Consider the following 24,017-nt stretch of genomic DNA (forward strand, 5'->3'; position numbering starts at 1 on the left):
TTAAAAAATGACAATTATTGATTTAAAATGGGGAAAATTTGGAAATTTAATATACATCTATACTCTTCATTTTAATTTCATCCTAAAACAGAAAGTCTGCACCCATGATTTACGATTTATGATTTCTTGGGCCGCGCAAAATGATGCGGTGGGCCAGATTTGGCCCCCGGGCTGCCACTTTGACACCTGTGCTTTAAAGGGATCGGAAATACTTATTGAATATTTGTTGTTGGCTCGTGATCAACTAAGTTCCTTGTAACATAATGTGATTTATAACGTAAAATATGAATGAAAAATGAAGAGTATATATGTATATTAAATTTCATGATTTTCCTCCTTTTAAATCAATAATTGTCATTTTTTAAACCATTTTTTTCGTGTTTTTAGTTCAAAAATCGTTTTGTAAAATGTAAAAATATTTTTTTTAAATCTAAAATAATCATTGTTTCAGATCTATAAAAACCTGAATATTCAGGGTTTTTAATCCAGTGCTTTTAATCCATTTATTAAAAAAAATCTATATATTATATCAAAAATGGTCCATCCCACCTGAAATCAAATTGACGTTAAAGCAGCCTGCGAACCAACCCGAGTCTGACACCCCTGCTTTATGTTAACTATTACTTATTGACTATTTATTCATCTGTTTATTGTTATTATTTCACTTCAATGGAATCATTGCTTTCTTCATAGATTTCGCTATAGTTTCTCACAGATGGTAAAAAGGTCAATCAGCTAAACAAGAAGGGAAGGTCGGGGCATCCCTGCATGTCGTTTGGATGCATGTGCGCATTGCATGCGTGTGCGCACTGCCGTTTTACTTGTCAAGGACCCCCGCACCCCCCCTCCCACATGCATTCATGCGGTTATGGCTGGCTCAGCGTGGTGCCGCAGTCAGCATTGTTGCATATTTAATGTCCTGATGAGAGCTTCCACCTGCTGACACAGGGAAAGTGACAGAACAATCTCCGCCCACAATCCCCCCATCCCCCGTACAATGGCTGCCCCACCCTATCCATATAATACACAGTCAAAGACCAAGGGAAAACACTACATTAATCCAGTCATTGCCTCTTTTGTAGCATGTAATCCTACGCTAGACTTACTATGGGTTGCGTTTTTCAAGGGTACTTTACTTTTTTTTTTAGCCATATTTGGTGTTTTACGTGATTCTGTTTTGAGGTTTAAAGCCAGGTTAAAATTATTAAAACGACTTTGGCAAAGTTATATACCAGATGTGTTAAAGTGGCGGTTCAGGGGCCAAATTTGGCCCGCTGCATCATTTTGTGTGGCCCGGGAAAGTAAATGATGAGTGCTGACTTTTTGTTTTAAGATCAAATTAAAATGAAGAGTATAGATGTATATTAAATTTACTGATTTTTACCCATTTTCAATCAATAATTGTAATTTTTTAATCATTTTTTTTCTGTTTTTAATTCAAAAATAATTTTCTAAAATAAAAAAAATATAAGTAAAAAAAAAAGCTAAAATAAACATCGTTTTAGATCCATTAAAAAAACACGTTAAAATGATTAAAACAACTTCACTAAACTTGTATACCACATGTGTCAAAGTGGCGGCCCGGGGGCCAAACATGGCCCCTCCATATCATTTTTTGTGGCCCGGGAAAGTAAATCATGAGTGGCAACTTTCTGTTTTTCTTTTTTTCTTATTTTCCCCCTAAAAAATCAATAATTTTACTTTTTTATCCATTTTTTTCAGTTAAAAAAACATTTTGTAATGTCTAAAAATACATTTAAAAAAAGCTAAAATAAACATTGTTTTAGATCTATAAAAAAAACTAAATATTCAGGGCTTTTAATCCAGTTCATTTAATCAATTTATACAAAAAAATCTAAATATTTTATCTAAAATCATCGTGAAATTAAGTTGACGTTAAAGCGGCCCACGAACCAACCCGAGTCTGACACCCTTGTCATCTACTGACAGAGTGACTTTAACACCATATTTTATGATCACTATAGCCGTATACAGAAATAACATCTGAAGGACCAGGATGTAAACTAGTTTTATTTTCTTCCGAACCTACAGATAGCTAAATTGCATATACAGTAATCCCTCAAATATCGCCGCTAATGTATCCCAACATAAGCCGTGAGAATTGAAAAACCACAAAATAGGATCACCCCTATTATTCCTAACATACCACAGTCATACCTCTACTTACAAATGCCTCTAGATACGTACATTTCAGGTTACAACAATTTTTTTGAGATGCAAATGAGTGCCTTAAGATACACAAAAAAGATCTAAATTACGAAAACATCAATACATTTCCTATATATATATATCAGAATATACACAGAAATACACAAATAAAATTATCAAGAAGTATATCTGATTAAGATTAGTGTTGAAAATAAATGAATGTAATATTGTACAAATATGTAAATAATAACCAATATTACTCAGACCTCGACTTGAAATTGCTGTAAAATTTCAGTGAATCAAACGCGAGTATCCACAAGGATTGCAGGGGGTGCTGGAGCCTATCCCAGATAACTACGTGTACCACGCAGGGGATACCCTGAATCGGTGGCCAGCCAATCACAGGGCTTGTAGAGACAAGGGACAACTATTCATGCTCAATTTCATAACTAGCTAGCTAACTAGCTAGCTAGCTAATTTAAAGTATTCAACCACTATACCATTTTTGGGGGATGTGGGAAGAAACTGGAGTAACCGGAGAAAACCCACCCAAGCCCGGGGAGAACATGCAAACTCCAAAAAGTCCAAACTGTGAGGTCTCACCTGGGATCGAACCCTCGACCCCAAAACTGCGAGGCTAACGCGCTAACCGTTCCGCCTCACAAATCATTAAAACAAAAACAAAATTACAAATATTCAACTCTGCTGACTGTTTAAAAAACAAAGATTTTTAACATTAAAAAATGTTTAAAAGTAAAAAAAATATATATTTTTGTTCATTTTTAAGCATTTTATTTTGGAAAGCGCTATCCATTAGCATTTCATTAGCATTTAATCACTGCACCACTTACTGGAAACTGCTGTCTATCAGTAACGTGTGCACTGGTGGTGAAAATGGGTCAGAAAAATCAAGAGGCAATTAGAAAGCCAACTAGCACATCATGGAAAACGCGACGTTCCATCAAGTTTGAAGGGTACACTGAAAAAGATACCCTTAACATCAATGGTGGGCAAAATGCTGATTCGTGCTGGTACAGCAATCTTATCCTTTGCAACTCGCTGAATATTTTTGTTGTAGTATCAAATGGAGCCGATTCAGACAAAAAAATGGTCTTGATAGATGACTTATGAAACATAAACTTAGCATATTTACTCGCATATAAGCCGTACTTGTTAAAATGGCTTTAAAATCGTTGGATTTTAGAATTTCTCGCGTATAAGCCGCCCCCTGATTCATAATTTTCAACTTCATATTCATGGTTTTAATAAGGAGTACAAATGTGTTTTTTTGAATGGAGAAAAAGACCAAATGCAAAATTGGGCAAAGTACTCAAACTCGTAAAAAAATACAAATAAAAAAAATATAATAATAATAATATAATAAAATTCAGGGGGTACAAATGTGTTACTTTGAATGGAGAAAAAGATCAAATGAAAAATTGAGGAAAGTGCTAAAACTCGTAATAAAAATTAAAAATAAATAAAATATAATCATAATATAATAAAATTCAGGGAGTACAAATGTATTACTTTGAATGGAGAAAAAGACCAAATAAAAAAAATAAAATATAAATAAATACTAGATTATAATAAAAAATAATAAAATAAAAATAAAATACTCTATTATAATATAATAAAATTCATGGTTTTAATAGGGAGTACAAATAGTAAGTGAGTTCTTGGTTTACGTTTTATGCAAAATATGGTTAATTTTTTTTCTTGAATTTATAGACGTCAAAATAAAATTTACTTAGCGTTTTGTCTATTTATCTTTTCTCTATTTTGAAATAAATCACTTGTCTTACATTATGGCGTTGTCACCATGCAATTTTGAGCATGTCAAGTCTCATTTATGCGCATATAAGCCGTACCCTTGATTTTTTTTACGATAAATCCGTTATACATGCTAGAAAATACTGTGCTACTACTTTCTTAATTCCAAATACTACAGACCGACGTATTTAGGATGAACACTTGAGTTGCCAAATGTCCCGACCTGAGATACATACTTCTTTACATTCCATAGCTGCTCTTGTTCATATGGGCATATAAAGAAGTATGTCCCCCAAATGGGCCAAATTCCTTGATGACATCATGTTCTGGTTCCTTGGATCCCACCCAACCAACCGGCTATCGAGTTAGAACTACCGTATTTTCACGACTATAAGGCGCACCGCATTATAAGGCGCACCCTCAATGAATGACATTTTTTCCATATATAAGGTGCACTGTATTATAAGGTGCACTGTCTATTTTGGAGAAAATTTAAGTCTTAAGTGCGCCATATAGTGGTGAAAATACGGTAATTGCTATTGACTTCCAGGTATGAAGCACTCACTACTTCACAGTCACCTCTAGAGCCAGCCATTGTTGATGTTTTGGATTTTTTTGTATAAAATCTTGCAGTGGGGGAGGAGCTATATAATGGAAGATGTTGTAAACTAAGATGGCATCTGCATATTTAACAGTATTGTTTAAGTTCAGGCGTTTGTGTTGTTTTAATATCCGACAGTGGTGGTTTTTCGTTTTTGCATTTCTGTTTTTTTTCCATATATGAGGCGCACTGGATTGTAAGGCGCACTGTCTATTTTGGAGAAAATGTAAGACTTTTAGGTGCGCCTTATAGTCGTTAAAATACGGTATATGCTATTGATTTCCAGGTATGAAGCACTCACTACTTCACAGTCACCTCTAGAGCCAGCCATTGTTGATGTTTTGGATTTTTTTGGTATAAAATCTTGCAGTGGGGGAGGAGCTATACGATGGAAGATGTTGTAAACTAAGATGGCATCTGCATAGTTAACAGTATTGTTTCAGTTCAGGCGTTTGTGTTTTTTTAATAGCCGACAGAGGTGGTTTTTCGTTTTTTTTCTGGTTTTTCCATATATAAGGCGCACTGTATTATAAGGCGCACTGTTTATTTTGGAGAAAATGTAAGACTTTTAAGTGCGGCTTATAGTCGAGAAAATACGGTAATTTCTATTGACTTCCAGGTATGAAGCACTCACTACTTTACAGTCACCTCTAGAGCCAGCCATTGTTGATGTTTTTGATGGATTTTTTGGTATAAAATCTTGCAGTGGGGGAGGAGCTATATGATGGAAGATTTTGTAAACTAAGATGGCATCTGCATATTTAACTGTATTGTTTCAGTTCAGGCGTTAGTGTTTTTTTAAATATCCGACAGTGGTGGTTTTTCGTTTTTTTCTATATATAAGGCGCACTGGATTATAAGGCGCACTGTTTATTTTGGAGAACATTTCAGACTTTTAAGTGCGGTATGGTAATCATTTATAAGGGCAGTTATCAGCAGAGGTTGACAGGTATACATCCATATTAAAAGAAGCCCTTCCCCTCGTCATGAAAAAGAACCAACTAGAAGCTGCATCGTATGCTCTTATCTCAAATTTGACTCTTATCTCAGGGCAACCAAAAAAAATTCCAATTCTGGAAATCATCACTAACACCTGTTGAAAATGACCAGGATATTTAAATCGCTAACGGAAAAGGCATGCTAACGTACACATGGGATTTCTCAGGGATCGATACCAATTTCTAAGCAAATGTACAAAGGCTATTAACCAAATTGAACTGTTACTGCATCAGATATTTAATGAGCTTTGTTCGAAACAATGTTGCAAAATTTGCATGCCTTAATGCGTGTGTGAGGTCAAAAACGGGTGAACAGCTGTTACTGTTGTCTTCGTCACATATTTTAAGACGGCAATTGCACAGAAAAGATCGTCTTAAGTGAGGAATCTTTCACCTTGAAGTACAAAACTGCTGACATAGCCAAAAATGTCATGCAAACTGCTTATTAATTGTATTTTTTTTAATTCTGGAGAGAGAGTTTATCTATATATAACCTTTAGCTTGGATATTATCCGCCTCTAGGTTTAAGCAATACCCTTAAAAGTGCCTTAAAATCATTGGATTTGACAATTTCCCTCGTATAAGCCGCCCCCTGATTCACAATTTTCAACACCATATTCAGAAAAAATTGATAAAAAATGACAATTTTTTGATTTAAAAGGGGTTAAATCAGGATATTTAATATACATCTATACTCTTCATTTTAATTTGATCCTAAAACAGAAAGTCGGCACTCATCATTTACTTTCCCGGGCCATATTTGGCCCCTGGGCCGCCACTTTGACACCTGGGATGTAGAGCAAGGGTGTCAGATTCGGGTTGGTTCACAGGCCGCATTAACGTCAACTCGATTTCATGTGGGCCGGACCATTTTAGATATAATATTCAGATTTTTTTTTTATAAATGGATTAAAAGAACTGGATTAATAGCCCTGAATATTCAGTTTTTTTTATAAATCTAAAACTATTTTTATTTTAGATTTTTTTTTAAATATTTTTTAGATTTTACAAAATGATTTTTGAACTAAAAACACAGAAAAAAATTGATTAAAAAATAAAATTATTGATTTAAAAAGGGGTTAAATCAGGACATTTAATATACATCTATACTCTTCATTTGAATTTAATTCTAAAACAGAAAGTCAGCACTCATCATTAACTTTCCCGGGCCACACAAAAAGATGCGTCGGGCCAGATTTGGGCCCCGGGCCGCCACTTTGACACACTCGTTTCTGGGATGGAATTTAAAAAGCCATTCATCTGCAATTCAAACGAGGTTAAGTGAAAATAGACCTTTTGACAGGAATGAGCCAAAATGGCCGTCTAGGGAATTAGCCAAGAAAGGTGAGAAGAATAATGCCAAGCATATCATTAAATATACTGTAACATGACCTGGAGAATTTCCCAACTTTTTTTTTCCTGTGCTGGCGACCAGTCAATCATAAAAAAAGATGGACGCCGAAGGAATGACAAGCATTCTCTTTTTTTCATCCGTAGCGTTACGGAGTGGAAATTTAAGCCACCCAAAGCTATCATTTTACCTTATTTCAACATTGGTTATTCTATTTAGAGTCACTGGGCGCGAGAGCCAATCACAGTTGACTTCAGCAAAAAGGGCGTGGCCACAAAAAAAAGGACAAACATTGACGAAAATTCAGATTCACAACTACCAAGTGGGAATTGAACCCATGCTGGTATACCAGGCACTGTACCAATAGCTGACCTGATAGACAACTGGTGTCAAAGTGGCGGTCCGCGGGCCAAATTTGGTCCGCCGCGTCATTTTGTGCGGTCCGAAAAAGTAAATCATGACTTTTTATTTTAAATTGAATTTGAATTAGAATTGTATATTATATATGTGTGATATTATGGGTGTTTATTATATTTCTCAATTTTAAAACAATAATTGCAATTTTTTATATATTTTTTTCTTTTGGGTTTTTAGCTGAAAAATCATTTGGTAAAATTAAAAAAATATATATATATAGCATAAAAATATTTATGTTTTCCACTTTAATATTGAATATAATTTTGACAAAAAATGTTTTCTTTTGAAATTAAAAACTAACAATTGTTTTGCTTTAATAAGAAAAAAACTCAAATAAACATTGTTTTAGATCTATAAAAAATTAATGTTTACGGCTTTTAATCCAGTAAAAAAAATACAAATAAAGACAAATATTATATGTAAATGGTCCGGAGAATAAATGGCATTTAAATTGTGTAAAAACTGAATTTTAATTGCATGAAAAAATGTTAAAATCTAGCAACCCAAAATATAAAAAAAACTTTAGATGTCATCTTGCTAATTTAAATAAAAAATAAACAAATCATAGTTGATCTACAAATTAAAACAAAACAAAAATATACCACAATAATCTACCAAAAAGGCTAACACGTGTTTTTTTTCTGGATTAAAGTATTTACACAAAAATATTTAAATAAATAAAAACATATTCCTCCAGCATTTCCCAATTAATTCAAATTCTCCCCCTAAAAAAATAATTTTCCAACATAAAAATTGATTTTTAATCCTAATTTTAGGCGCATCTTACATTCTTTTTTAACTAAAAAAAAGCCCCAAAAACTTTTATTTGTTGAAGATATGTAAATTTCTTGGATTTGTGAATAAAATGAACAAAAAATCAATTTCAAAATAGAACTTAAACTTTCCACAAATGCCAAAAATCCCATTAAAAACTGCAAAAATCATAAAATTTGACGACTAAAACACATAAAACGACGTCCAAAGTTATACGGCCATTTTGCCTAGCACCAGTCCGCAAAGAATACCTGTCCATTACGTCCACTAACAGCTGCGTATGGACTTTTAGCCCCCCGCTATGTCCTATTGGGACGGGACACCTGACACGTTGCCACATCTAGCATCCCCCGCAGGAGCTTTAGAGCGGACAGCTGACCACCGCTGATCTCCACGGAATTTGCCATGCGGGTAAAATTAGCTGGTGGAAGCCAGGGAATGCAACGGGAGGACATAACTCTTTTCCAAATGTGCCTTCTAACTATTATTAATTCTCTCTCTGTCCATGTGGAGAGTCGTAAGCGTTTGTCCGTGGTGAGGTTGCGGTATATTGAGGGAATTAAGGTCAAACTTTTAGCTTTGGATTTTGGTAAAAAAATAAGAAAAAAAACCTTAACATGCCATTTGGGTCATTTTGAATGTGTCATACCTGTCAACTTTGCAAAAAAATGGATGTCAACGCCATACTAGAGCGGTTATTCATATATAGCAGGTTATTTAAAGCCATACCTGGCAACGTATACGTTTTTGCCGCATTTTGTACGTTTTTTTGATCGTTTCAAAGTGAGTATTAACTATTTTACTGGATTTTTCTTTTTTTATCTGGCAACAAAACGGTACTAAAAAATCGGATTGCAAAAAAGTATGATGTATATATCTTTTAAATGTTCCCGTATTGTAGACGTTTTTTGATCATTTCAAAGTGTGTAACAACTTTTTTTGGATTTTTTTAAAATCTGGCAACAAAACTGTACTCGGACAAAAATCCGATTTATAAAAAGTATGATATATATTTTTTGATAGCTGTCGTACCTTTTTAAATTTTTGCCATATTTTAGACGTTTTTGGATCATTTCATTGTATACATTTTTTAAATAGCTGTCCTAGCTGTTAACTTTAAAATTTCCCATATTTTAGACATTTTTAGACAATTTAAAATTGAGTATTAACTTTTTACTGGATTTTTACTTTTTATCTGGCAACAAAACTACTCCCCAAAAAATCTGATTTCAAAAAAGTATAACATATTTTTTTAAACAGCTGTCATACCTTTTAACTTTCAATTTCCCCCGTATTTTACACATTTTTGATCACTTCAAATTGTGTACGGCGTATAACAACCTTTGTACGTGATTTTTTAAAGTACATTTTAGTGAAACCGATCTCATTTCAGCCATTTTGGCTCTAATCCGGATCGTCCCGGTCACTGGTAGCATACGAAAACATCATATACGCCAACATTATCATACTTTTAGCCTGATATGCGCAAATCTATTCCAATTTCACCCTTTTCACTATATAAATATAGCGTGTCAGCAAGCAATGTACACAAAAAGTCAAGCTATCAGCGTCATACAGTGACATCTACAGAATTTAGTGCATATTGATTGGGAATTTCATCCACTTTGTGGAAAATTTTAGACTTTTACTATGTGAATAAATATATGCCGCATTACATTGATATGGTTATGTTTTGTATCTTTTAATAAGGGAAATTGCAATTATTAATAAGGGGAGCAATTAACCAGTAATGCCAAAAAATATCTCTTATTTTCCTGCAGAATTTCTAATTTAGGACAAAGCAAATTCTTACAAAAAACGTTAACAAATACAAACTTAGTGCATAAGGTTATTTTTTTTAATCTTGTACAGTACAGCCAATTAAAAACAACACAATTTAACCCTTGACCTTTTCACCCCACCTTCAAACTGCCGAGTTGGCGTTTTCCACCACGTGCGCCGCACGATTGCGACAAATCTTACGGTGTAAAAAAAAAAAAATGGACTACCCGTCATGCGGGGGAGTAATTTCATAGCGGATTAAATTAAATTAAGTTAGATTAAATTATACATAGACTAAAAAATTGGGGAAAATGCTTAAAAAAGTCCATTTTGCAATGAAAAGCATGCAAAATAAAGGTACACTTTTTGCACTTACCCGTGTTAGAGTGGTCCGGATGAAGCAGGACGGCCCGTAACAGGGTGGGGGTGAGGCGGTTGCCGTGGGCGACGAATGCCGGTAGCTGAATCAGCGATGGGGAGTTTGAGGATGTGGAGAGGAAGAGGAGTGAAGGAGAGGACAGGAGAGGAAAAGGAAAAGGGTCATGGGACGTGTCTTGCTTCCCTCTCTCTCTCTTTCTACGTAGTAATAACGAGGGAGGGGGTGAGGTGGGATGGGAGGGAAGGGGGTGGGGGGTTGTGGGGGGACTAGAAATTGAAAATTGGAGAGAAAAAACAGCTAATGAGAAGAAGGAATTGGTCGTCAAGTGATGACTGGGCAGTGGAACGTGTCAGTTGTCCGGTAAGATGGCCTGGGGAAGAAGGGGTGGGGGGGGGGGGGGGGGGTAAGGGGGGAGATGGGGGGTCCTGATAGGGAGCTGAAGGACAAATGGGGATGGGGAAAAGAATGGGGATGGCTAAGGTGGAAGAGAAATTGGATGAGGACAGTTGTTTAGGGGGATTTAGGGAGGATAGGTAAGGGAAAGAAGTTGGAAAATGTTGTTATAAAAAGATTTAAGGGTGAAATTTTGTGTTTTTTTAAGGGTTTTTTGGTTTAGAAAAAACAATATAATTTTTTTCACATTTTTATTTATATTTTTATTTATTTATGTATGTATATTTTTCATAAAATTCAATTTATATATTTTTTAATATGAAAAAAATATATAAATTGAATATAATTATATATTATGTATTATATATTTTTCATATTAAAAAGTATATAAATTGAATATAATTATATATTGAATATAATTTTTTTCATATTATTTTCTATTTTGATTTATTTATACATATTTTTTCTTCATAAAATTCAATTATTATAATTTTTTCATATTTAAACAAATTGTATAAATTGAATATAATTATATATTTTTTATATTAAAAAATATATAAATTGAATAAAATTATATATTATATATTTTTTATATTAAAAAATATATATAAATTGAATCTTATGTATTGAATATATATTTTTTCATATTTCTTTTCATTTTAATTTATATATATTTGTATATATACTTCATAAAATTCAATTTAATTTTTTTTAATATGAAAAAACATGTATAAATTGAATTTTATGGACAAGAATAAATATATAATTAAATAAAAATCAAAAAAATATGAAAAGAAATATATTGTTTTTTGAATATTAATAAATTGAATTTTAGGATGAAGGTAAACATTTTTACAAATTAATAGTAGTATAAATTCAAATAAAATAGAAGCTAATTTAAATAAAAACATTTTTTTTCTTACTCTTTTTTTTCTGGGCCTTGTCCTTTAAGCCATCTATTCCTCTTAGTCACCCCTTTAAAAAAATCTTCCAAAATAATGGTGATGTTGGTAAATGGAAACTTCCAAAATAAAAGGTTTCCTGCCTGGAAAAAAAAAAAAAAAAGTAATTGAGATGGAATGGAGTTAAAAGGACATTTTTTGGGGGAAAGGGAGACAAGTATAAGAGACGGACGGATACAAGGAGGGATGTGGGGGACGATCGGGGGGAAGGCGAGGGTCTTGGCACTTTTATACCAAGGTACGGGTGAGGGGAGTGGACCCCGTCCATGGCTGGCTATTCTGGTTGTGTTACACGGCCTTATTTAGTGACGAGTGGCAAAAAATAGACTTCAAGTGGCACTGAGAGTGTTGGAGGGTGGGGATAGGTTGGGAAAGGGGAGGGGCCTCGAAAGTGGGAGGGGCTGGGAGAGAAAGAGTTGGGTTGGTAGGACTTGAAATATTTTTTGGGTGGGGAATGTTTTAATATTGTTTGAAAGGACATTTGTTCGTGTGTTTTTAATGTTGTTTCTTGTTTGGGGTGTTTGATGGGGTTGGAGTCTGGGGTTATACACGTATACACATGTATACATGTGTATATGTGTACGTATATGTGTACATATGTGTACATATCGGTATATGTGTATATGTATACATATAGGTACATGTGTATATATGTACATGTGTACATATAGGTATGTGTGTATATGTGTATGTGTACGTATAAGTGTATGTCCACGTATATGTGAATATGTGTATATGTATAAATGTGTACGTATGTGTGTATATGTGTATATGTGTACGTATGTGGATATGTGTATATGTGTACGTATATGTGGTTGTGTATATGTGTATATGTGTACGTATGTGTATATGTGTATATGTGTACGTATATGTGGATATGTGTATGTGTACGTATATGTGTATATGTGTATATGTGTACGTATATGTGGATATGTGTATATGTGTACTTATGTGTACATGTGTACATATATGTGCATGTGTACTTATGTGTATGTGTGTCTATGTATATATATATATATATATATATATATATATATATATATATATATATATATATATATATATATATATATATATATATATATATATATATATATATATATATATATATATATATATATATATATATATATATATATATATATATATATATATATATATATATATATATATATATATATATATATATATATATATATATATACACATATATATACACATACATATATATACATATATATACATATTTATACATATTTATACATATATATAAAAAAGTATATAAAAAAGTACGACTGTCAAAAATTACAGCAATTAGATTTTTTATTCTATAGTTTACCAAGAATCAAGCAGGGATTTTAAAAAAATGCTTTGTCATAGATAACAAAAACCGAGACATTTGAAATTGTGGGATTGCAGACGGCAGTTTAATTAATATTCACAGATGCAATTGTGAGTGACATTTTAGCTGGCAAGCTAATACCCAGTCATTCAGTGTCAGCACATTTGCATCATTGGTCAATTGCTTGGTTGATTTTTTTGGGGGGAGGGGTTTACATCCAATCAGAGAAGGACATGGCATTCTACTCATTATTAAATATTCAATCGGAAGTTGCTAACATATTTTACAAGTTGGCAATTCCTAACCTGAATATTTCATATTTACCTTGACATACGAGTGCCCCGACCTACGAGCAATTTGAGATGCGAGTAAAATTTTGGGCAACTATTTATCTCGTGATACGATTAAAAATACGGGCAAATATTTATCTTGAGATACGAGTAAAAATTCGGGCAAATATTTATCTTGAGATACGAGCTTCACAATTTCCCAAGAATTGAACGTTTTTGTTACATTACGAGCCTTAAAGTGACAGAGACGTTCAATTTAGACGCGCCAATGAGACTTGACGTGATTTAGTTGACGGGCTTTTGCCAACCAGTGTGTCTGCCTAAATTATGGGCTGTAGACAGGCCCGGTGTAATATGTCAGCTGCAAATCAATGAACATATCTAAATATAGACTTGTCTCACGTAACGCTGACACAATCCTCACGAACACACACCCCCTTTTTTTCAAATTTTAATTCAAACTCTGCCAATGGATGATAAAATCCGAGATGACGCGTTTATAATGTTACAATTTTATCGGCAAATGGATGTTGCTAGCTTTGTAATTTGTGTTAGCGTTGAGGGAAGGCGTTGTTTACTTTGCAAAATGGCTGTCAACGCCATACTGAAGCAGTAATTCATATAAAGCAGGTTATTTAACACCATACCTGGCAACTTTTTTTATGTTTTTTACCGCATTTTCTACGTTTTTTGATCATTTCAAATTGTGTATTAACTTTTTTACTGGATTTTTTTCTTTTTATCTGGCAAAAACTACTAAAAAATCAGATTTAAAAAAGTATAAAGTATGCATTTTTTTCAATAGCTGTCTTAGCTGTTAACTTTCAATTTTCCTATATTTTAGACATTTTTAGAAAATTTCAAATTGAGTATTAACTTTTTTACTGGATTTCTTTCTTTTTATCTGACAACAAAACTGCACTCCCAAAAAAATCTGATTTCAAAAAAGTCTAATATATTTTTAAATAGCCATCATACCTTTTAACTTTATATTTTCCAGTATTTTAGAATTTTGTATGAATTTTGTTCACCGATTTGAATTAACGTATTTTAACGACTATAAGGCGCACTTAAAAGTCTTAAATTTTCTCCAAAATAGACAGTGCGCCTTATAATCCAGTGCGCCTTATATATGGGAAAAAACAGAAAACGAAAAAACCACCACTGTCGGATATTAAAAAAAACACAAACGCCTGAAGTGAAACAATACTGTTAAATATGCAGATGCCATCTTAGTTTTCAACATCTTCCATCATATAGCTCCTCCCCCACTGCAAGATTTTATACAAAAAAAATCCAAAACATCAACAATGGCTGGCTCTAGAGGTGACTGTAAAGTAGTGAGTGCTTCATACCTGGAAGTCAATAGCAATTACCGTATTTTCACCACTATAAGGCGCAGTTAAAAGTCTTCAATTTTCTTCAAAATAGACAGTGCGCCTTATAATACAGTGCGCCTTATAGAACAGTGCACCTTATAATACATGCACCTTATAATACAGTGCACCTTATAATACATGCACCTTATAATACAGTGCACCTTATAATACTTGCGCCTTATAATACAGTGCACCTTATAATACATGCGCCTTATAATACAGTGCGCCTTATAATACAGTGCGCCTTATAATACAGTGCGCCTTATAATACAGTGCGCCTTATAATACAGTGCGCCTTATAAGACAGTGCGCCTTATAATACAGTGTGCCTTATAATACAGTGCGCCTTACATATAGAAAAAATGTAATTCATTGAGGGTGCGCCTTATAATGTGGTGCGCCTTATAGTCGTGAAAATACAGTCATCGGAAGGATTTCAAAGGTTAGCCGTGCTAAGTAGCGACAATGCTACGAACAGACTGTGATGGAAGCAGGAGGGGGGGGGGGGGGGGTTCAAGGTTCTCAAGAAGCCACTTTATATTATCTATCTGCCTCAGGCTGGGCAGATTCTGCCGCAGGCCCAAAAGACTGCTGTTATCTTCGCAATATCTCAACAAATGATCCCAGGCAGACCTCCCAGCCTTTCATCAGCCATGTTTCATGATGTCCTCGGGAGCATGACCAAAAAAAAAAAGCCTCCAACCACCCCATAACCACCTTCAACCCCTTCTCCTTTTTATAATAGCCTGAGCCCAATACACTCTATCATTCCGCTGATATTTTCTTCAACGAGAAGATCTTTTGTCCAGAGGGTGAAAATGGCTTCCATCAGGTTTGTCCATGATTGGCACATTGAGTGGTGGCTATATTTCATTCAAAAAGCACTGATTTTTTTTTAAATACCATGTGGATTTTGAAGCAGTCATTGTGCAAACATGGATTTGTTAAGGGCCACATTTGTCCGCATCCAATATACATTCATTCATTTTCTGAACCGCTTACCCACACTAGTATGAAATGCACTAGTTCAGGGGTGGGCAAACTTTTGGGCCCGGGGGGGCCATATTGACTTTAAAAAGTTGACAGATGGGCCAGGTCAGCATAAGATACGATACATATAAAAAAGTGCATCTGTTAACAGTACATATGTAACATAAACAAAAAAAGGACTAAAGTTTTAAGTATAAAGTATAAAGTACAAAGTACAAAGTAAAGTAAAATGTATAAAGTACAAAGTAAAAAGTATAAAGTATAAAGTACAAAGTAAAAAGTATAAAGTACAAAGTAAAGTAAAAAGTATAAAGTACAAAGTAAAAAGTATAAAGTACAAAGTAAAGTAAAAAGTATAAAGTACAAAGTAAAGTAAAAAGTATAAAGTAAAGTCAAAATAAAAACTACAAAGTAAAGTAAAAAGTATATAGTAAAAAGTAAAGTAAAAAGTACAAAGTAAAGTCAAAAGTATAAACTACAAAGTAAAGTCAAAAGTATAAAGTACAAAGTAAAGTAAAAAGTATAAAGTAAAAAGTAAGGTAAAAAGTATATAGTAAAAAGTAAAGTATAAAGTACAAAGTAAAGTAAAAAGTATCAAGAACAAAGTACAAAGTAAAGTAAAAAGTATAAAGAACAAAGTACAAAGTCCAAAGTTAAGTATAAAGTACAAAGTAAAGTATAAAGTACAAAGTAAAGTATAAAGTACAAAGTAAAGTATAAAGTACAAAGTCAAGTAAAAAGGAATGTATTAAGAAATATTAAAATGGAATTTAAAAAAGTTGGAGGGGCTGTAAAACACACAAAAAAAACAAATAAGAGTGGACACAGCTACTGCCACTGGCTTCCGCGTGACAGCGCCATCTTCGGGAAAGAAATTAATAAAAAAAATTAAAAGGACTAGCGGGCCGTATGTAGCCGCGGGCCATAGTTTGCCCATGTCTGCACCAGTCCTTCCAGCAGAGAAACAACCCCAAAAGTCATTATCACATTGTACAGTTATTTTTTTTCGCCAAATGTACCAAGCCCAAAAAAACTTGTCATTCATTCATTTATTTTCTGAACTGCAATATGCCAATCGCAGGGCACAAGGAGACAAGGGACATTATTTTTTTTTGTTTTTTTTAACTGAATGCAGATTTTACAGGACAACACCCCCCCCCCCAGCACTAGAATGGCACCCTAAAACATTATAAAATGCAAAAATGTTCTTTTGACAAGGAAAGTAGAACCATTATTCAACCCTTTTCCCATTGGGTGTATTGTCATCTTCCTGTACAGGTTTGACCTTGACATTAACTATAGTGGATGCAAAGGGTAAGTCAACACTTTTATTTTTATTTTTTTAAAGGTCTTTGATGGATGAATTGCATTAAAACCTAAATGACTCTCCTGGACTACCCTCAAAAATACTACAGAAGCAATTGTGATTGTAAGTACCATATTGTATATACGTTACACTCGATTTCTACCACATGGAATGCTTTGCAAAAATCTGAATGAAAGACTTAATAGTGGAACGGTTTGTTTAAACAGATAAGCCGTAGGGCCTGTGTCAAAGTGGCGGCCCGGGTGCCAAATTTGGCCCGCTGCATCATTATGTGTGGCCTGGGAAAGTCAATCATGAGTGCAGATTTTCTGTTTTAGGATAAAATTTAAATGAAGAGTATAGATGTATATTACATTTTCTGATTTTCCCCCTTTTAAATCAATAATTGTCATTTTTTTAATCATTTTTTCAGTGTTTTTAGTTCAAAAATCATTTTGTGAAATCTAAAAATATATTTAAAAAAGCTAAAATAAACATTGTTTTAGATCTATAAAAAAACTAAATATTTAGGGCTTTTAATCCAGTCCCTTTAATCCATTTATTTAAAAAAAAATCTAAATATTAAATCAATAATTGTAATTTTTTAATCATTTTTTCTGTCTTTTTAGTTCAAAAATCATTTAAATAAATACATTTTTAAAAAAAAGCTAAAATAAACTTTGTTTTAGAAAACAGAATATTCAGGGTTTTTAATCCAGTTCTTTTAATCCATTTATTAAAAAAAATCTAAATATTAAATCAATAATTGTAATTTTTTTAATCTTTTTTTCTGTCTTGTTAGTCCAAAAATCATTTAAATAAATAAATTTTAAAAAATCTAAAATAAACTTTGTTTTAGAAAACTGAATATTCAGGGCTTTTAATCCAGTTCTTTTAATCCATTTATTAAAAAAAATCTAAATATTAAATCATCAATTGTAATTTTTAATCATTTTTTCTGTCTTGTTAGTCCAAAAATCATTTAAATAAATAAATTTTAAAAAATCTAAAATAAACTTTGTTTTAGAAAACTGAATATTCAGGGCTTTTAATCCAGTTCTTTTAATCCATTTATATAAAAAAAATCTAAATATTAAATCAACAATTGTAATTTTTAATCATTTTTTCTGTCTTGTTAGTTCAAAAATCATTTAAATAAATAAATTTAAAAAAAAAAGCTAAAATAAACTTTGTTTTAGAAAACTGAATATGCAGGGATTTTAATCCAGTTCTTTTAATCCATTTGTAAAATAAAAAAAATCTAAATATTATATTTAAAATGGTCCGGCCCACGTGAAATCAAGATGACATTAAAGCGGCCCGCAAACCAACCCGAGTCTGACAGTTTTGCCGTAGAATGAGTGATTAGTGCATCTGGCTCGCACTTCTGGGGTCGTGGGTTTGATCCCAGGTGCATGGTCATGTGTGGGTTTTCTCTGGGTACTCCGATTTCCTCCCACATCCCAAAAACCTGCATGCTAAGCTAGCTAGTTAACCACTCTAAATTGCCCCTAGTGGTCAGTTTGAGCCCAAATGGGTACCCTCCAATCAAATATTTTCTTAAAGAAAAAACTGCACAAAGATCTGAAATGAAAAGTTTAATGACACCAAAAAAACGAATAAATCGGCATTCAACGAGCATTTTTTTCCCAAAACGATTATAGTCATATCACTTAATTTCTATCGAGCCGTCTGAAATGTGATTCCGTCAACCCACTTAAGTGGAGCTCTGTTACTGAAGCGTATAACAGCCGTATGGTGGCTATTTTCACACGGGACGCTTGTGGCTGTCACGTCCAATGACGAGGGCGGCGCTGATCTGTAGCGGCAGGCGGGCCAGTCGACTTGTTCGTCTGGACTCGAACGCCAATGCACGGCCATTACTGTTTGTGGCTGTAGACTCATGTACTGCCTGACCTTGATTTTTTTTGCAAGATCACGTCCAGGTTAAGGATTTGGACAATGTGAACTTTTAGCAATGAAGCTCCTTTTTAAAAACATTCCCGTCTTTTACTAGCATTATCGGGTACAAGGAGACAAACAACCAATCACTAGTAGCTAGGTGCAATTTAAAGTGTCCAATCAGCCAACCATTCAAAAGCCCAAAACTGCCAACCATTCGACCGCTAGTCAGCCCAAACAGATGATTTCTGACTATATATATATATATATAAATATATATATATATATATATATATATATATATATATATATATATATATATATATATATATATATATATATATATATATATATATATATATATATATATATCTATCTATCTATCTATCTATCTATCTATCTATCTATCTATCTATCTATCTATCTATCTATCTATCTATCTATCTATCTATCTATCTATCTATCTATCTATCTATCTATCTATCTATCTATCTATCTATCTATCTATCTATCTATCTATCTATCTATCTATCTATCTATCTATCTATCTATCTATCTATCTATCTATCTATCTATCTATCTATCTATCTATCTATCTATCTATCTATCTATCTATCTATCTATCTATCTATCTATCTATCTATCTATCTATCTATCTATCTATCTATCTATCTATCTATCTATCTATCTATCTATCTATCTATCTATCTATCTATCTATCTATCTATCTATCTATCTATCTATCTATCTATCTATCTATCTATCTATCTATCTATCTATCTATCTATCTATCTATCTATCTATCTATCTATCTATCTATCTATCTATCTATCTATCTATCTATCTATCTATCTATCTATCTATCTATCTATCTATCTATCTATCTATCTATCTATCTATCTATCTATCTATCTATCTATCTATCTATCTATCTATCTATCTATCTATCTATCTATCTATCTATCTATCTATCTATCTATCTATCTATCTATCTATCTATCTATCTATCTATCTATCTATCTATCTATCTATCTATCTATCTATCTATCTATCTATCTATCTATCTATCTATCTATCTATCTATCTATCTATCTATCTATATATATATATATATATATATATATATATATATATATATATATATATATATATATATATATATATATATATATATATATATATATATATATATATATATATATATATATATATATATATATATATATATATATATATATATATATATATATATATATATATATATATATATATATATATATATATATATATATATATATATATATATATATATATATATATATATATATATATATATATATATATATATATATATATATATATATATATATATATATATATATATATATATACATACATACATTTTATTCTAAAAGTGAGTACCTGTATTTGCCTGAAAACTAAAATTTTTTTATCATAAATATATATATAATAAAATATTGTTTTTTTTTCAGGTAGTTCAAGTAAATCATTATTTTTTTATTATTATTATTTTTAATTTTTAATTTAAAAAAAAGGTTCTTGCGCATGAAAAAAAGTATGATGATGTCATCAGTTTGATCCCTTACCTGATATGTCTAGTCATTTGTCCTATTATTTCCCAAGGGAAAAATTATGTCAGTACGGATAGATGAAATATGAACAAGAGTTTCTCTAACAAATGAACGATGATTGACAAAAGATGATAGCATTGAGGAGAATCTTAGCGGCAGCTTGCGAGTATACGAGAGCACACAAATCACTCAGTTAGAATGTCAAGGTTGTCATGAGGCTCTCTTCTTTTGTGCTGAGTCAAAGCAGCGTTTTTAATCATCTTATGAATCTTCTGGAGGTCAACCCCCATTTCTGCCTCATTTATTAACCCCAGAATGCTGTTGTTGGCAGTCTTTGAGCTTTCAGTATACGTACTCAGGTAGAAGATGAAACACAGAGGTCGGCCATATTTAGATACTATAGGAATGTGCACTGGTGTTACAAGAGCTGCCAAATAAGGTCCTTTTTTTAGATAAACTATTGATTAATAGGGAGCTCACCATCAATGTGTATTCACACATTCATCATTTCCAGGATTTTTTTACAGTATGAAAAGCGTCACCAAATATTTCCCAAAAATGTTGACACAAACGTTCTTTCTTTGTATGTGTGTGTGTGTCTGTGTGTACATATATATATATATATATATATATATATATATATATATATATATATATATATATATATATATATATATATATATATATATATATATATATATATATATATATATATATATATATATATATATATATATATATATATATATATATATATGTATATATATATATATATATATATATATATATATATATATATATATATATATATATATATATATATATATATATATATATATATATATATATATAAAAACGTCACCAAATATTTCCCAAAAATGCTGACACAAACGTTCTTTCTTTGTATATATATATATATATATATATATATATATATATATATATATATATATATATATATATATATATATATATATATATACGCACACACACACACACACACATACACACACGCATACTTATACACACACATGCATACACATACACACAAAAACACACACATACACACAAAAACACACACATACACACATACACACAAAAACACACACACACCCATACATACACACATACATACACACACATACACACACATACACACATACACACACATACACACACATACACACACATACACACATACAAACACACACACATACACACACATACACATACATACACACACATAAACACATACATACACACAAAAACACACACATACAAACACACAAAAACACATACATACATACACATATACACATACATACACATACACACATACACACATACATACATACACATACATACACATACACACACATACACACACATACACACACATACACACACATACACACACATACACACATACATACACACAAAAACACACATACACACGTACACATACATACACACACACATACATACACACATACAAACATACACATACACATATACATAATATAAATAGATGGAAATTAACATTCAATGGCCCCACGTAAGTTAACTTTTGGCCCCAAAAAATAAACCGCTTCAACCCACATGGGTTTAACACGCCTATATTAAACCTTCATATTCTTTACAACAACAAAAAACACACTTCAACTTAAGACGTTATCCAACAAATTACCACATTTTGATAAACAACCTCTAACAAATCGATTACTATAATAGCAACTGCCTTGAAATATAATGTCCAAAACCAAACCCCATAAACAAACGACCAATGCCCTTGGGTGTATCAAATTAGCGAATTAGCTGTTAGAAAATTGATCGCTTGTATACAGCTGGACTTCATCCAATCATTTCAGCCCATTCTTAGACGTCATCGGCATTTTTGATTGACAAACAGCCAGTTGTCGCCCTCTGCAAAATACTATGAATTCAAATACAAAGATGTCTCCCTCAATGGATCAATCCAACAATGGAACCTTTTGCGATATTAGCTTGGCTCGAAAAAAAACACGTGTTGGCGTGTCGTACCACTTCGCCACGACAAAGTAATTTCAAATGAACAGAGTCCATTAACAGCATTCTCTGTAAAGGTGATCTAATGCTGACTCAGGTTCTGGAAGGTGGTCGTAATTCTTGAAGGACAGTCGGACAATGATAAAGTCCACCCCCCCTCTCCCCCCACCCCCTCCAGGAGTAAGGGATTGTGGGATTGGCACTTCAACCCCACCCCTTGCCCCTTCGCAAAAGGCAAAAGAAGAAGAACACTGGAAAGGAAATAAAGTGCTGATCAGGGAAATTCAGGTGGCTAACATTCGGGGGTCAAGGAGAAAACAAACTGTTATCAGATGTATACATACGATCTATACATACCTGTTTCACGACTATAAGGCGCATTTAAAAGTCTTAAATTTTCTCCAAAATGGACAGTGCGCCTTATAATCCAGTGCGCCTTATATATGGAAAAACCTGAAAAACGAAAAACCACCACTGTCAGATATTAAAAAAACACAAACGCCTGAACTGAAACAATACTGTTAAATATGCAGATGCCATCTTAGTTTACAACATCTTCCACCATATAGCCCCTCCCCCACTGCAAGATTTTATACCAAAAAAATCCAAAACCTCAACAATGGCTGGCTCTAGTGGTGACTGTAAAGTAGTGAGTGCTTCATAGCTGGAAGTCAATAGCAATTACCGTATTTTCACCACTATAAGGCGCACTTAAAAGTCTTACATTTTCTCCAAAATGGACAGTGCGCCTTATAATCCAGTGCGCCTTATATATGGAAAAAACAGAAAACCAAAAGTGAAAAACCACCGCTGTCGGATATTAAAAAAAAAACACAAACGCCTGAACTGAAAGAATACTGTTAAATATGCAGATGCCATCTTAGTTTACAAAATCTTCCATCATATAGCTCCTCCCCCACTGCAAGATTTTATACAAAACATCAACAATAGCTGGCTCTAGAGGTGACTGTGTAGTGCGTGAGTGCTTCATACCTGGAAGACAATAGCAATTACTGTATTCTCACCACTATAAGGCGCACTTAAAAGTCTTACATTTTCTCCAAAATAGACAGTGCTCCTTATAATACAGTGCGCCTTATATATGGAAAAAATTTCATTCATTGAGGGTGCGCCTTATAGTCGTGAAAATACAGTACCTGAAACACATTTTTTTTAAATAGGGGTGACCCTACTTTGCATTTTTTCTGTTTATCACGACCTAGTCTAGTCTACATTGACCACAATAATCGAGGGCTTACTGCACTTTATAAAACGAGTGTAGAGGTGACTTGGTGTACCATCCGGCTCTCCACTTTCCTTTACGGAGACGGTTGTGTTAAGAATCAGCTATTAAAGGAAAGAGCTTTCAGGCTGAGATGGAACACACACACACACACACAAATATACACACACAAATATACACACACACATGGACACACACACATGTCACTATGAGCTAAGGATAGCGGATAGCGAAGCAAGAGGATATGGGCCAAAGGGCCAGCTGACTTTACTAAACTTTCACAAGCGACTAAAATAGAAAGGAAGCTTTATGATGATCCATATGTGTGATTCCAGTAATTTTGCATTGA

General features: G+C 32.8%; 1 long non-coding RNA gene across 1 annotated transcript in view; it reads left to right on the forward strand.

The window, feature by feature from the left end:
* The window catches only part of LOC144199915 (uncharacterized), a 36,559-nt gene that overhangs the window by 7,724 nt on the left and 4,818 nt on the right, over positions 1 to 24,017 (forward strand). Inside the window, exon 2 of the long non-coding RNA XR_013327005.1 lies at positions 16,949 to 17,029. This is a non-coding gene — a long non-coding RNA (uncharacterized LOC144199915). The remainder of the gene's footprint in view (positions 1 to 16,948; positions 17,030 to 24,017) is intronic.

This window comes from Stigmatopora nigra, chromosome 1 (assembly GCF_051989575.1).
Source record: "Stigmatopora nigra isolate UIUO_SnigA chromosome 1, RoL_Snig_1.1, whole genome shotgun sequence".
NCBI lineage: Eukaryota > Metazoa > Chordata > Actinopteri > Syngnathiformes > Syngnathidae > Stigmatopora > Stigmatopora nigra.